Source organism: Hippichthys cyanospilos, chromosome 18 (genome assembly GCF_059441005.1).
Source record: "Hippichthys cyanospilos isolate Australia breed blue-spotted pipefish chromosome 18, RoL_Hcya_1.0, whole genome shotgun sequence".
Classification (NCBI taxonomy): domain Eukaryota; kingdom Metazoa; phylum Chordata; class Actinopteri; order Syngnathiformes; family Syngnathidae; genus Hippichthys; species Hippichthys cyanospilos.
In genome coordinates, this window is record NC_142386.1 from 10636078 (window position 1) to 10651558 (window position 15481).

The window sequence follows — 15481 nt, forward strand, 5'->3', positions numbered from 1 at the left end:
GTTATGCGACCAAAATAGCTGTCATGACCCAAGGGGCTTCGCTGTATTTGTGTTGTTTTGCCTCCATCTGCTGGCGTTTTTAGGTAATTGCACATAGTTACTATTGCCGTCTAACTGCTTCCATGCAATGCGTGACTGCAATGCTGGTCTGCTATTGGTCGGAGTCTCATCATGGAGATGGTGGTCTGCTATTGGTCGGCCTCACTTGTTTAAAATGGTGAAACGGTAAAGCTTTGTTCGATTGTGAATAGTTACAAAGTCATTGTCATAGTGTATTTTACTGCTTAATTCCAAGTTGAAAGGGCTAGCCATGAGTCCCAAGATTGCTAGTGATGTTAAAGAGAGAAGTAAGAAAATGTTTTATATGGAAACGATGCTGGAAATAACCTTTATTAGAGAATACGGGCATAACATTATGATGTTTTCTGATTGTATACATGTATATTATACATACGTAGCACTTACTATACTATTTTGGTACCAATTTTTAATATGTATGTACAATTTTGATGTTTTTACCTGGGGTTCTAAACACATTAGATATTTAACATAGGTTTGGATTGCCCATCATACGATGAATTTCGCCCTACGACCCCAAACACGGAACGGATTAATGGCGTAACATGGGGGGCCACTGTATACATAAAATCATCTGACCCTATAGTACTCAAAAAAATATACTTGATAAGGAGACCTCTGTTATTGAAAAAAAAAAGTGAAATGCATTTCAGGCTATTCAAATTAACATCCAATCCTGTATGCATTTAGTCACACCAGATTATGTGACTGTAGAAAGTCCCCAAATGTAATTGCTGTATTTGCAAACAATTAACATTTTAAAATATGAGTTTTGCCATTACAATATAAAGAATTAAACATGTCAAGACTACCTGCTCCCCGGGGACCCCTGAGCAAACAAATAGCAACAGTGTTGCTGTGTGATTTGAACACAAACGGTGCAGCCACACACATAGACAGACAATAAAGCATTGCTTAAATGCATGTATTCTTTGTCCTCTGTTTAAAATGACCAATAGCATATTGCGGCTCTTAGTTGTGAAACTCTTCATCTTTCTGCATGTCTGCAAAATACTGTCCCCTGGTGGCCAAGGTACACACACCAATACAAGCACAACGAAATTCTGTTTTTTGCCTTTCCAAGAGATTATTGAAAAAATCTGATGCAAACAGCATGGCAGCATTAATTTGCCTGAATATGAAATGAGCGCAACCTTCCCACACACCTTTAAATATAGACCACCGTAAGTGGCCTCACTGTGCTGGTATACTGTTCATGCGTCACTCCTCAAAGTCAATTTCATGTGTTCACGCCTGGGCTTGAATATATATTCATTGAGTTAGGTTGAAGTCATCCCCCACACATCTGTTGAGATGCTGTTGCCTGAACCGTAAGATGTGACCTCGCCTACTTTAAGAAGAGAAAACAAACAAAACATGACCCTCACAATTAAAACCGGCGCCGAAAACCACAAGATGATGTGATGACCTTGTCGAGTCTTTTTCTATCCAATTTACAGGCACGCTTTCCTCAATGGATTGTTGTTGTCATTCATATTCTTTTGCAGAAACTCATTTCGCACTCAAGAGTCATTGCAGCTTCGAAGCAATTCACAAACATATAAAGCTCGTTGTTTATATGGGATGTGGTTTCCTTGAATGCGGCTCTTGCATTCATTACCAATGATTTCTTTTCCATTATACCAAATGTTCCATTTTATTCTAGTCAAATGTTCCTTTTATTTTACATTTATATTTATTGGACAGTCAGTCATCCAAAGTAATTCCGATATGAGATATAATAAAAGGCACAACAAACCAAGAATTTTTAAAGCTTGTTTTCCTTGTCTGCTGCATATCACAACACCTTGTTGTATTATTTCTCTTCCTATTTACTTAAATTCTTTCTAGAAAAAAAAAAAATCTAAACCACCATGTTACTAATGATGGCGTTGGCATAAATGATCTTCTTTTCTGTTTTTATAAACGTTGTTTGTTCTTTAAGATTATTTATTTGTAATTTGGGCATGATTGTAGCATTTAAAGGTGCATATATGGTATACAAGCTTCACTCAGGGTAAAGTAAAATATGACCCGGAGTAAATAGAGTCGACATCTGATTGTTACTCTTATTTTATTAATTATTTATTTTTTACAGCTCTTGCAACAAAACTAAATAAATTGGAAGATATCATGCTTTCTGTTCGATTCAGATTGCATTACTCAATCGGAAACTCAATGATTGCCCTGGAAGACTCCTAAAAAGCCATTTCCACCAAGTTGGTGAACTGTCTGTTTGTGGCAGTCAGTTTTAGCTCAGGGGGAGTACTCAGAAGAAAAAAAAAAAAAAAGTGGAATAATTCCGCTGAGTCTGTTCAGCATGGAGCATGAAGATGAGGTCACCTACAGGCCAATTCAGTGGAGTGCGTATGTGGTCCACCACACAGGGTCACAGCTTGGCCAAGTCTCTTACAGTATAAGTAGGAAGAGGTTAGATCAGCAATATACTGATAATAACAGCTGTTAAGCCACACTGATGTCAAGAGGCATTGACCTCAAATACTTGAGGGAGAAAATGCAGATCTGCACCGACACAGATCAGCGATTTGCAAAATCAACGACAGGAATCCAAAGAAAAACATGTTCAAAAACATAAGAATGTTAGAGAGAAACCATGGGAATATTGTATATTCAAGAAAGTTTAGGAGAATTTAGACTGTTGAGGTAAAATGCTTCATTAGAGAGAAGCTTTTAGAATGTGTAAATTGGGGGAAAAAACTACAATTTTTATCGGGCAAGTGTCAACCACTCAAAAAAGGAGTATTCTTGTGTTTGGGGAAATGTTTGAAAATGTTTTGGATATAGTGTTACAATCATAGATGTCAAGTGCTAGCTTTTGGAATTATTTGAAATTCTATAAAACCTTAAAAGAAATAACCCAGTTCCATTTACATCCTGTGCAAAAGTAGAGGTCACCTGCACAAAGACATACAAATACAGCTAGATGTTCCTGTAGTTTTACTTCCAAAATTTGAAGGATGGGGTGTTGGAAAAAAAAAAAAAAAGTACTTTACGGAGTAAAGTTCAAACAAAGTATTAGTTGTAAGTATTTGCCATAACATTTCAGAGCTAACCTCCCTGCTGAAATGTCCGCCCACACAGTCTCGGAAATGCTGCTGAAGTGCTGATAGGCAGAACTAAGCTGAAAATTGAGAAGTTTTAGGAATTGTTTCTGTTATATCTTTCACTTTTATTTGTTACTTAATGCAACAAAAGGCAATCCGTGGCAACCCAGAGCCGGTTAACCAACATGCATCGCGTGACAAAAAACTATGGGTAAAATTGCACCTCAAAATACACCACAATTTCTATGACAAGACAACAGAAAAAATGCATGTCAAAATTAGTCAGATTTGGTAGCTTTAACTGTTGTATTTTACAGGTGAAAAAAAATCCTAATAAAGGATCAAATAAACCATTGGAAGTGTTTGAAACAAACAATTCCTTATTTGATCTGTTTTAAGCATCGTGGGAAATATATATATCCTTTAACTATGGTTAATAGTGATTAATTAGACAATTTTATTCGACAGAACCAGCTAAAATACTAAAATGATCCTGGGAAGTACACTACACATATTTTGTGTTCAAGTGTCTAAAATGCTTTATAGCATAATCAGGAGAAAGATTCTAGAATTGGGGCAAAAGCTTTATGGGAATCTTTTTTTTTTTTTTTTACAATACAAAAGGAACATTTTTGAGTTTTTAAAACCATGGTAGCTTTTAAAATGTCAGGGAAAAATATTCTTAATTATTTGGGTGGCCGATTTCTAGAATATCCATTTAATGAATCCTACAATGACGGTAAGATTCTGTGTTAAGCTGCACATGTTCCAGAATGATAAACAAGAATATTTTAGAATGTTAAATCATTGGAAAAACTTCCTAATAATGCTACAGAAAATATCCTGGAATATACTGGGCGATATGCCAGAAAGTGACACGAGTCCACTATTTTGTTGTTGCCATTTACAGCACCAAAACATTATTTTGTCTATAATCAATTCCAGGACAATTTGTTTTTTTGAGGTCCAACCATTATTTTTTTTAAAACTTATTTTGCCACTTGTCGACTGAAAAAGAACTGAAAGCTCAGCTAACGACCAATCACAGCTCCGCTTGTGAACAGCAAATAACCAACAGGTGAGCTGTCGTTGGTTTTATCCTCACCTTGAGCACAGCGTATTTCATTTTAAATAGACTGGAAGTGAAAAACAATATTTTTAAGGTATTAATTGTATATTAAATATAATTTACTTATCAAATTAGTTATAAAGGGGGCTTGGTGAAAAAGAGGTTAGCACGTCCGTGTCACAGTTCATAGTTCTGAGTTCAATTCCCGCTCGCTGGAAGTTTGCATGTTCTCCCCGAGCCCACGTGGGTTCTCTCCGGGCACTGCGGCTTCCTCCCAAACTCCAAAAACATGCATGGCAGGTATATTGGACACTCTAAATCGTCCTTAGGTGTGATTGGGTGCATAAATGTTTGTTCATCTGTTTGTGCCCTGCAATTGGCTTACAAGGGTGTCCCTCGCCTACTGCCCAAAGACAGCTGGGATAGGCACACGACCCTTGAGAAAATAAGCGGCTATAGAAAATGGATGGATGTAAATTAGTTATAGAAAATATATTAAGTATTTATTGGTGAAAAAGCTAGTCAAATAGGAATAAATAAGTCACTATCTCTTTAAATACTGAATGCCAGAAGAATACATTTAAGAATGCTACATGTAGAGAAACTGTGAAGTACCCGGGGAACTGTTTTTATTTAAAAAGATTGCAAGGACGTTGATCAAGAGTATGCTCGACAATATCCGTTGAGAAGGATTTCATAGCATTCTTTGTTTTTTTTTTTTCATAGATTTTCAGTGTTGATAAATCTCCTGATAAATTAGCATGAATGTTAACCCTCTTTTCAGGCCAACGTTATTTAAAGCCTTTTTGCCTATAAAATCTAAACCTGTAGCTTTCCCCCTCCATCCCCTCAAAGGACGCTGTGTGGTTTCAATGATGTTGTCGTCCGCCACAATCGTTTTTACACAAAAGCCAATTTGGCTTGCTTGATTCGAGAAATTCTCCAGTCATCAGAGTAACCTTCTCAATGGACATTTTATTATCTCCTGCACTCAGATGGTTCCGTTTGTGGACAAATGGAAAGTATATTTCCATTAGCAGCCTGATATGGACTTTTAACCTTTATAGAGCAACATTAAGTGAAGGCTGGCAGCAGGTTGTAATGGTCAGTGCACAGTGGAACATTTTCAAGCTCTATGTGAGCTTTTTTGTTCAGTGACACTGAAAGAAAGTAGAAATGACACTTAAATTGAATTTCAAAGTAATTGCCTTATTGCATAATCTTTTAGTGCAGCTATGCTTCTATCAAACTGTCAGCCAGTGGAAATGTTAACTCTAGTGGTTCATCTAGGGCATAGAACATTTTCAAACAAAGGTTGGGATGATTGACAGTAATATACTCTTCACCTATGGAAGGATGCACACGAACATTCATTCTTTTTTTTTTTAAATGTTAATTCACCTGTAGTAGACCCTTGCGATGAAAAGGATCTCAAGTCTTGAAGCTGAGTTCAAGGAACACATGAACTGAAAACGTTCATATGTAGTCATCTTATTGATGTGTGTCAACAATAAATGCAAGCGAAATTCACTTCAGTGAATCGCAAGAAATACGGCAGTTACAGAGGTTGAGCTGTTGTTATCTTGTATGTTCTCCATGAACACACAAATTCCAAATGTCTGCGCAGCATTATGATGATCTGTGAATTGTAAGCAAGGCATTTTTATGTTGCACTAAAGCGAACTCTTTGCTGTGAAGCATGTACAACTCTTCAGAGAAAGCACCACCAACCCCACAATAAAGCTAATTGAAAATTTATCAGCGCGTTCTTTGAAGTGTTTATTTAAATAGGTCTGCTTGATCACGAGCTTTGCCTCGCCTGAAAAACCCCCTTCCATAACCATTTGGCTGTACTAATAGCACTGATGTAATTCATCACATTTTTTGCGCCCTTTTTTTCAAGGCTGACAAAATTACGGTTGAAAAAGGCGACAAATTCACTGGGGTCCTATTTTACAGGACATAAAAGTGAGTGTGAGGAAAGACATTTCAAAGCGCAATCTGAAAAAGGCGCTCCGGAGTCAGCGCTTAGAGTCGACCGATTTGAGAAACGCTGCTGGATTGATGTTAATTGCAGAGGATGGGTCATTTCTTAACATCCTTCAGCGGCGCAAAGAGCGTACTTTGCCCTAATTGAATTACTCAAACAAATACACATTGTGTATGATGTGACAATACAAACACGCCAAAATCGATTCTGCTCAGCAGCGTGGTTGGTGAAAAGCAGCATAGGGAAAAGGGAAGCACGGCTGTTGATGTTAGTGTGCAAACAGAGTGTTTAATCGTGCAGGCTGCAGCATGCAGGATTTTACTCAACACGATTGTCCTCAACAATTTTTTTTGGCCCCCAAAAGCTGCACTTATGAGATCCCCATAAATGTGTCTTACCATGGCCCCCTCTGGTGAGAAAGGGCATCCTGTTGATGGCAATGGGAACAGTTCCATGCTTGTTGTGGAAATGGTGGACGTGGTGCGTGGTGCTTAGACTTGAAGACACACGTGCCGTTCCGGTTTGGATGGGCAACACTATAATCAAGGCCAGCCAGAGGGCCAGTCTGGAACAGTAACTTAGGCCCATGCTGAGGCTCCAGCCTGAACAGGTCCTCCCAAGGGGGGCTGCGGGGAGTCGACCCATCACTTCCACATGGGCCAAAAACCGACCACTTGACCACGCTCTGGTCTTTTGGATTCCCACTAGAAGACCACAGGGCATCTCAGATAATCGAGTACATTGTGTTTATAATCCCTTTGCTGGCTTGGAGACTCGGCAGCAGATCATAAAAAGAAAAATCCCCTGAACGTGTGAGAAAAGTAACAAAGAATGAATTACATAAAAGCAAATCCAACAGCTCGCCTGCCCTCCTGAAAACTTATCCTAACATTTTCCGAGAGCGAGGTATCTTCTGCGTGGCATTAAGAAGCATCCAGGGGTATAATTTCAGGCAGTGGGATATCCAAGGCGTCGAGAGGGCGAACATCCAAATGAAAATAAAAAGCGAGATGGATCCAACTAAAGAGCCACGCCGCCAAAGAAACAGAAACATCTAGGCGTGAAACACGGCGGCAGGAGTGAGCTTGACGCGATAAGAATCGCGATGAAAGTCTCCATCGCCCACAGGTAGAGCTGGAGGGCAGCTGAGCCTGCCCACTAAGACGAACGCCACTCCACCGCAGACACCGCACGCGTCCCTGGGAAAATGGATCATTTCACTACGGCCGGTGGATCAAAATAAGGGCACGGATAAAGATGCTGACGATTAGGGGCGATGCGGGAACCAGCACTTTTTGTCCCCTTCAGCCAGTGATGGGGAAGAGAACAGCTAAGGAAGATGGGAGGGAGGAGGCAGGGATGGAGGAGGGGACGTGGGAGGAGGGGACGGGGGGCTAGATGAGGTATAGCTGGAGCAAGAGAGCGAGCGACATCTGCAGCAGCGCAGTAAAGGGAGGCAAATCCAGAAAAATATAGAAACGAGCTCCTGGCTCTCTCTCCCTCAGCGGCCACCTCAGAGGATGCGGAGAAATTCCGAGCGAGACACGCCGGGGTGCCACTTTGCCTTCCACCTGCTCAGTCTCATGCAGTAAGATTACTGCTGCATTCTCCTCTTGCTGCTTCCCTCTCCTGTTACCTCATATACGGCAGGTCTGCGGCGCTGAGTCGTTTTTTTTTTTAACCTGACAACTGCACGGATCTAACCGGAACTCCAGCACAAGATGAACGAGCTCAGGATGCTGCAGCTCACAAAAAAAAAGCTAATTTTAAAAATGAAAGAATAAAAATTACTGATTCAAAATCAGGAATCCAAGATGATCAAATTCCAGCACAGCCTGAAGAAAAAAAAAAGCAGTTTGGAGTTCTAATAATAACGCTACACAAGAGCTTCTTGAGGCATACTGTTGTCAGCATGTGTGTGTTTGTGTGTGTGTGTCTGAAAAGCGAGTCTGTGAGCAAATGAGCGGAGGAGGGAGGGGCACCGAGGGGGGGTGCGGGCCAAGGATGCGCGGTAGCGAGCGAGCGGGGAGGGAGAGGCAGGAAGAGAAGGGGTGGCCACAGCACATAGCGTTGAGAGGGTGGCGGGGGGGGCGAGGGCATAGAGAGTGATAGTGGGGGGCGGATGGTGAAGCAAGGAAATGGGTTGTGTGAATAAATACACAGCTCGCAGGTCCTGGCAGTAACACGCAGGAATCATACTGCAGAGGAGGAGCCTGATTTAGGTGAGCTGTCAGTGCTGTTACAGCAGCGAACACAGGGCCACTGATATGGACACGCTGTTAACACCCAGAGCTACAATGGATGCATGATGGACGCGGGAATACTCGACTATTTGATATGATGCAGCTCATAATGCACCCGTGTGCAGTCAACACCTGCAGTATAAAAAAGATGCATGGTTGGAGCTCCGGGGCCACGGCGATTTGTCAGTTCCTTCGACGTCAATATTACCACGACTCGGGATCACGCCGGGGCAAAAGTATTGGGAGACGGCTCTTAATCAAACAATTCATTAGTCAGGAATGGACTCGGGGTCCCTTGAGCGCCGAGGTGGGCAACATACCAAGAAAGTAAGCTTACTGCTTGATGTGCATTGTTGTTACATCTAATATATCACCCGGAACATCGCCCAGACAACAAATAGTGTGATTCATTAGAAAACTTCACAACGGCAATAAAGTTTTTGCTATCTCGCGAGCGCAGTAACATCCATCAAAAGTATTGCTTGGATTCCTATTTCGGCTCTTGTCGTATATTCATGTGGCCGTTTGGAATTTGTGGGGAACTGTGGCATTCAGCAGTTTTGCTAAAATTTGTGGAGGAGGTCATGACTGCTCAAAAGGCAGATAAAGGACAAGGAGAGTTGTAGGCATGGGCCTATGTATCAGATTCTGACGGTATGATAACCTTGAGCAAAAGTATAACAGTATTACTGTTTTTTTCTATTGAGCACAATCTAATTTAATTCATATTCAACAAAAATATTGAACATACGGTACATTAAAAATGTGTAACACGCTAAGCACAAATACATGAATAAATAATTAATATTTGTCTCACTTTTTAATTTTTCTTAGTGCAGTACCTGTCAATGGTAAGCTATTTTTAAGAGACTGCACGGAACTCATAAAAATCCTCTGAAATATGCAGCACTTAAATTTGCCTTTTTGAAGTTGTGTTTTGAGCGCCATCTTGCAAGACACAAAAAGGATGGAGGATGTGAGAAGCTTCCTAATTTACTTTTGATTGGTAAAGTTTCCTCCCGTCATCTCCCAGAAGTGGGTGGTCACTTTGAGTATCTTTGAACATTCAATGTAAAATTTGTATGTCAAGGGCCTTTTCATATCCTGAGTAATTTATGAGGTCTTCAATGTCCAAATGTGACCAAAGCTTTTGGACCACCTGTACTATTTTAACATAAAACTTTGAGATAATAATGAGAATCCTTACCTGCCACTGCATTATCATAGGTTATAAATGACAACCACAAATAGTGGTCACACTTGCAAAATTTGGTTACAAAGGCCAACAATCCCTCAATGCAGAGAGATGTCAAACATAATTTTAGCTCAGGACCCGGACAGGAAAATCATGGTGTGTATCTTGAAAGGAGTTTCAATTATGTGTAGATATTTGCTATGTACTATGTGTGTGCTAGCCTGGTCCCAATTTCTCATGAAAGGAGGGGATCAAATATAAATATATTGTTGAAAAGTTAAAAATAAAATAAAAATAAACATAAAGTTCTCTTACTTTATTTATATATATATATATATATATATATATATATATATATATATATATATATATATATATATATATATATATATTTTTTTTTTTCTTAAGTTGCATAAAATAAATGGACATTTTCAATGATTGTTTTTCCATTTGTTCAAAAATATTTTGATTATAACCCATAATTAGATGAACTAATTATAAATAAATACAATGAAACACGAATATCCAGAGGAAGGAAAATGCGCCAATCAAAAACTGCGGTTGTATAACCACTTAGCAAGGATCTGGCCCGTGGGCCGTACGTTTGAAACCCCGGCCTTTATGTTTAGTGCCATCTGCTGGATCGACAAGGGAACGGCCCGACTCGTACAGTTCTTAACTTCCAACTTCTGTTCTTTTCTTTTCTGCAAGGTCTAAAAATGACACGCTTGTTTGACTTTGTTACTAAAGAACTCATCAGCCATGACCTTAGCTCGCTTCTGGATGAAGTAGAACTGCACTCGCGTTCAACATCAGTGACCTATGACTCACGCCAAAAAAAATCTAGCAGACACACTCCGAAAGCACTTACTAAGACAGACACTGTATACTTGACCTGGCTATTTGTCCCAATTCTTTCATTCCTACAGTGCAGCATTGACAAAAAAGTATATGATACACCTCGAGGGAGTGAAGTGCACACCCACTGCTACCTCATTTGTGACAGTGTAAATATTTCACAGTACTGTGATCACCGCTTGTGCTCGCCTAATCAATTAGCTACAATGTTATTCCTCGGTGTTCGCCTATCTGTACACAAGTCAGCCCTCGGAAAGACGGCTCAGCGGCTCTCGGGATGCTCAGCCGCGCAAGGCGTATTCTTAGCAATGACTGATTCCGGTTGAGACGAATCGAAACGGTTTTTAGGAGCCCGCTTTCTATTTCGATGGAGGTGGGGAATGTGATGATAGGGAGAAGTGGAATACACCGACACTTGAGAGATGACCACATTATCGACAATAGAGCCAGAATGGGGAGGAGGAGATGGAGGTTGGAGGCGGACAGAGTACAGCCTTGCAAAGGGAGAAGCGGAAGAGGGACTGCAGCTGTATCAGCTAAATCACGGTCGATATAGATATCAGCTTGGGATTGCCTAGCCGCTTGAAAGGACACGCATGGAAACAGGAGGACAGAGGCAAGCCATGCGGCGCCACCTCACACGGTGACAAGAAGTCGACGCAGGCTATTACTCATGCTGGCGAGGAGGTGGGGCACTGTGGGCCAGACGCGCTGATTGAACGAAAAAGAACAGAGGAAGGTTCGTGCTTCACATTCTAGAATGACAAAAGCCTGCACCAAATTCATCAGTTTGCGTAATTAACAGAAATAATACGGACTGATGGTCAATTTTCAATTTCCTGCCTTTGTCTCAAAGAGTCTATCTTTGCACCGCCAAACTTTTTGTTTGTTTATCAGCAGAAATTAGGGCTGCAGTTATTGGATATTTTGACATTTGGATACCCTGATGAAAATGATATCAAGCGAGTATTTGGGTAATAAAAAGTACATGTGATGTATTTTTACAAAACATTAAAAGACAAGACACCAGTGCTCACTCTACAAAGACTGTAATGTAGTATGTCATCACAACCCGGGCTCTCTACCATATTTGTTACGGTTTTGGATACATTTTCAAAGATTTTTACTTTCCCCAAAATAAAGACTAATTTTAAAATATTCTCTGTAACATGAGCCTGGTATTGTGGAAATAAATCTCATTTATTTTATCTGCATCTTAGTTAAAGAATAATTACCAAAAATGAAGACAAAAGTAAAAACATTTGGTGTTGAAAAGTAATACAACAACTCTCATTAGCCTTTTATCAGCTAGCCAGTAACACTGGAACCGTTGCTAAAGGCTAATAGTAGGCACCATATAATGCAGAGTGCTCCAAAGTCTTGGGCACATTTTGACATTGAACATCTCGAAAAAATTTTAAGGATGCGAAAATGCGTCTGACTGTTGGGAAGAATTCAACCTCAGGTTTCCCTCCTTGGAATGTTAAAAGATGTTCAGTGTTACTCATACGGTACACACCAAAAACGAATTCAAGGATGCAAAGCTTAATCAAAAAATCATGACCAGTACAAAAAAAAAAACTTAACAAATTTAGCTTTAAAACGGTACCAGTTTAACCTTGATACCATTCATAGTTCAATAGAAATGAGGAGTAAATGTATGCAAACAGAAAATAAGCAGACCTGTGTTTGAACTCCAGTGTCACATGAACATAACCAATAACCAAATGGTTTATTCAACACATGTTCTTGAATGGATTGAGTGGTTGTGTTTGAGGAAGACAAGCTGTTAGGACAGAAGTCCAAGTCAGAAAATTGAGTGCAAACAAACACAAACAAAACCAGCAAAGAAAAGTGCTGGTTCAAAATATTTTTTAACGTGACTCCAATCATTATTTCTGTTCTCCATTCCCCACTGCTTTTTCATGTTCTTACTTCACGATACTTTTTCTAATTGTTTTAAATCATAACCTTATTTCACAAACCTTTAAAAAGACCCTACAAATGAAAATAAGTACATCTAAATATGACACAACACAAAGAAGAGTGTTGTCAAATTGGTATAATTAAACAAAATACCCACAAAACCCTACAAATTGACGCTTCAGAATAAAAAGAATAAACTGCAGATGTGTCCACTAAATGCTTTGAAATCATAACCAACATCTCAACTGGCAGTGGACGCTATGGACGCAACTTCATCCCACATGTTCTTTTATACCTTAAATATGTACATATTGCATATCGTACAGCACATCGATATATATATATATATATATATATATATATATATATATATATATATATATATATATATATATATGTACACACACACACACACACACAGTATATATACACAGTATATAAATAAAACAAATACATACATACATATGTATTTTTGAGATTCAAGCCACAGATTTTCCGGGTGTGGGTGGGGAGAAGTTTTCCTGACCTATTTTCCAACTTTTAATTGAAAACTCCTGCCATTGCGTTATCCTTCTACCCCTCTAAATGTTAATACAGGGTTGCAGTGGCTTCTTAGTTTGAAAATCTAATGATACAAGCACAGAAAATAATCCTCTAATGACGTCAAAGAAAAAGTCGGTGTCAATTACAACCAAAGCTCTAACCAATATTAATTTAACTCAGCTCCCAGCTAAGGACGGTCATAAAAGAGCCTCTGCTGAATTTCACTGAAAACTGTTGGCCACAGACTAAAACATGGGGCTTTATTTCCAACGGAGTCACATTACAAAAGTTGAGCAAAATGATTTATATCCTACAACTTGAACCGTCAGCTTCTCCAAGTTCATCCCCGTCTTTCTAGGCAGCGATGATATCTTAGTGAGAACTGTCTAGCGTGAGAGGTTTGCATTAATCAAATGCCATGCTTGCAACGCTATCTGGACAACAAGGTGGGGAAGGGCGCTCTTTAAGCACTGGCAAGTTTAACCTTGGGTCGTCATTGGTGATTTAACAAGCAGCACCTCTTCCACAAGCAGCACGACCAATCGACACTCTTCAGATGCTCAGGCATCAAACACTTATTTTATTTACGTTACGAGCGTGCATTTGCCAACATTGTTATTCAAGTCATTTATTGTTCAGAATCTATCATCGTTGCTGTTCCAGACAATAAAATCATTAGAATGGAATTCAGCCTCAAGGCAGTTATGAATGTACTTTCGTTTTTATAAAGCGGCTTGGCAATTCATTGCTAATTTACATAATCAAATTTGTTGCATATATAGCGTATGTATCTGCACACATTCAAGTTACCAATTTATGAGTGGCAGCCATATCGAATGGGCATCAGTTTATGAAACAGAACCACAATCGGTCCAACTTTCTTCATATATTTATAAAAGTGTGTTTGGGAAATTTAATTTGATTTATTTGTCGCAACTTTTATTAATGTATTAATTTTTTTATTATTTCTTTTTCTCCATATTTTTATTGAATATAACAAAGTCCAAACACATAAACAAGCCATGCAAGACATGGTTCAATTGGTTTTTCACAAGGAGCCGCAAGCAAAAAGGAATTATTTATTTATTTTTGATCAGCTCAAATGTTTGGTGCAAAATCTCCGTCTAATATAATCATCTGAACTATATTTTTTATGTTAATTGTTTACATTTTTGTTGCCTCACTGTAATATATTTAGTGCCAACATTAGTGCTGTCAAGAGATATATTATATATATATTATATATATATATATATATATATATATATATATATATATATATATATATATATATAGTCACTTATTACGATAATTAATGGATCACAATTAATCTGTCAACCTAACACCCCTAGCCAACATGCGACTAGCATAAATACCTTGAAAAAAAGTCTATGTTAAAACCTCCTGTTACTTCATTCCTTCTTCAATGTGTGTATTACCCATAATGGAGCTTAAAAAAACAAAAACAAAATAAAAGCGAGTTAACACAAGCGAAAAGCACCAAATGGTTGGAATGGCCCAATTACCTCGAACCAAAGGCTATCACAAAACTTGCAAAATGATACGATGTGAGAAGACATGCAACTCTGACTTAAGAAACCTAAATTGTACTATTTGTTCTCAGGAGGATCTGTTAGATGAGATTTTTCAGCGACATCCAGTCTCACCCGAGGCGGTAAAGTAGCAGGATTAATCATAGCACTTTCAGATTAATTACTCATAATGCCAGCACACTCTGAAAGGCATCGCCTGCAGTTGTGATGTTTGGTTGATTTCATTAGGCTCACAGCGACAACACCTAAAATAAGTCTGCCCGAGACAGGGATGGGGGGTGGGGGGGGGGGGGGGGGGGGGTGAATGTGAAAGTGCTGAGAAGCTAATCAGTTCCACGCATGTAAGACCCTTGCAGCATCAGGTTGTACGCAACTGCGCAAACACAAATAGTCATATCACATAAACAACTAACAATAAGACATTGGGGAGAATTCATTGTGCAGTTACAACTACCAAGATAAAATGTTTATAGGAGGTTTGTGAATGCACACAAGCTCTCCTCTCCACCTTAATTAAAATGATATCACCCCCCACCCCCCCATGGCCCACATTTTCTCCTAAAAGGCACCGCATGTGACAGTGCTTCGCATTGTTGGCTGCACATGGCGCTGGCATGAATAGACTCCATTTGCTTGTTAAGTTGAGCAGACGAGCCTCAGCATGCCTCGAAGAAAAGAAGGACCTACCATTGCTCTGCGCAGAAACCCCTTCTTTCCACATGACAAAAGGAATGATAGGCACATTTCATCAAGCTTAAGTGCAAGACAGTGGATTTTGGGTGAAAGACTTTAGATCTTTTGATAAAGCTTCTATTGAGGGGAAATCAAGTTTAAAAGAAAAAAAAATCATTCCAATGATATGATCTCTATGGACCCACTAATATTGCATTTGTGGAAGATGAATGATGATCAAAAATCCACCAGTTGTTTAGCAATCTCAGGGGAAGGCCATTTTGCATCT

The 15481-nt window shown here is 39.3% G+C and overlaps 1 protein-coding gene across 1 annotated transcript in view; it reads right to left on the bottom strand.

Moving 5' to 3' along the window:
- The window catches only part of LOC148408917 (neurexin-2-like), a 171963-nt gene that overhangs the window by 40910 nt on the left and 115572 nt on the right, over positions 1–15481 (bottom strand). The window lies entirely within an intron of this gene.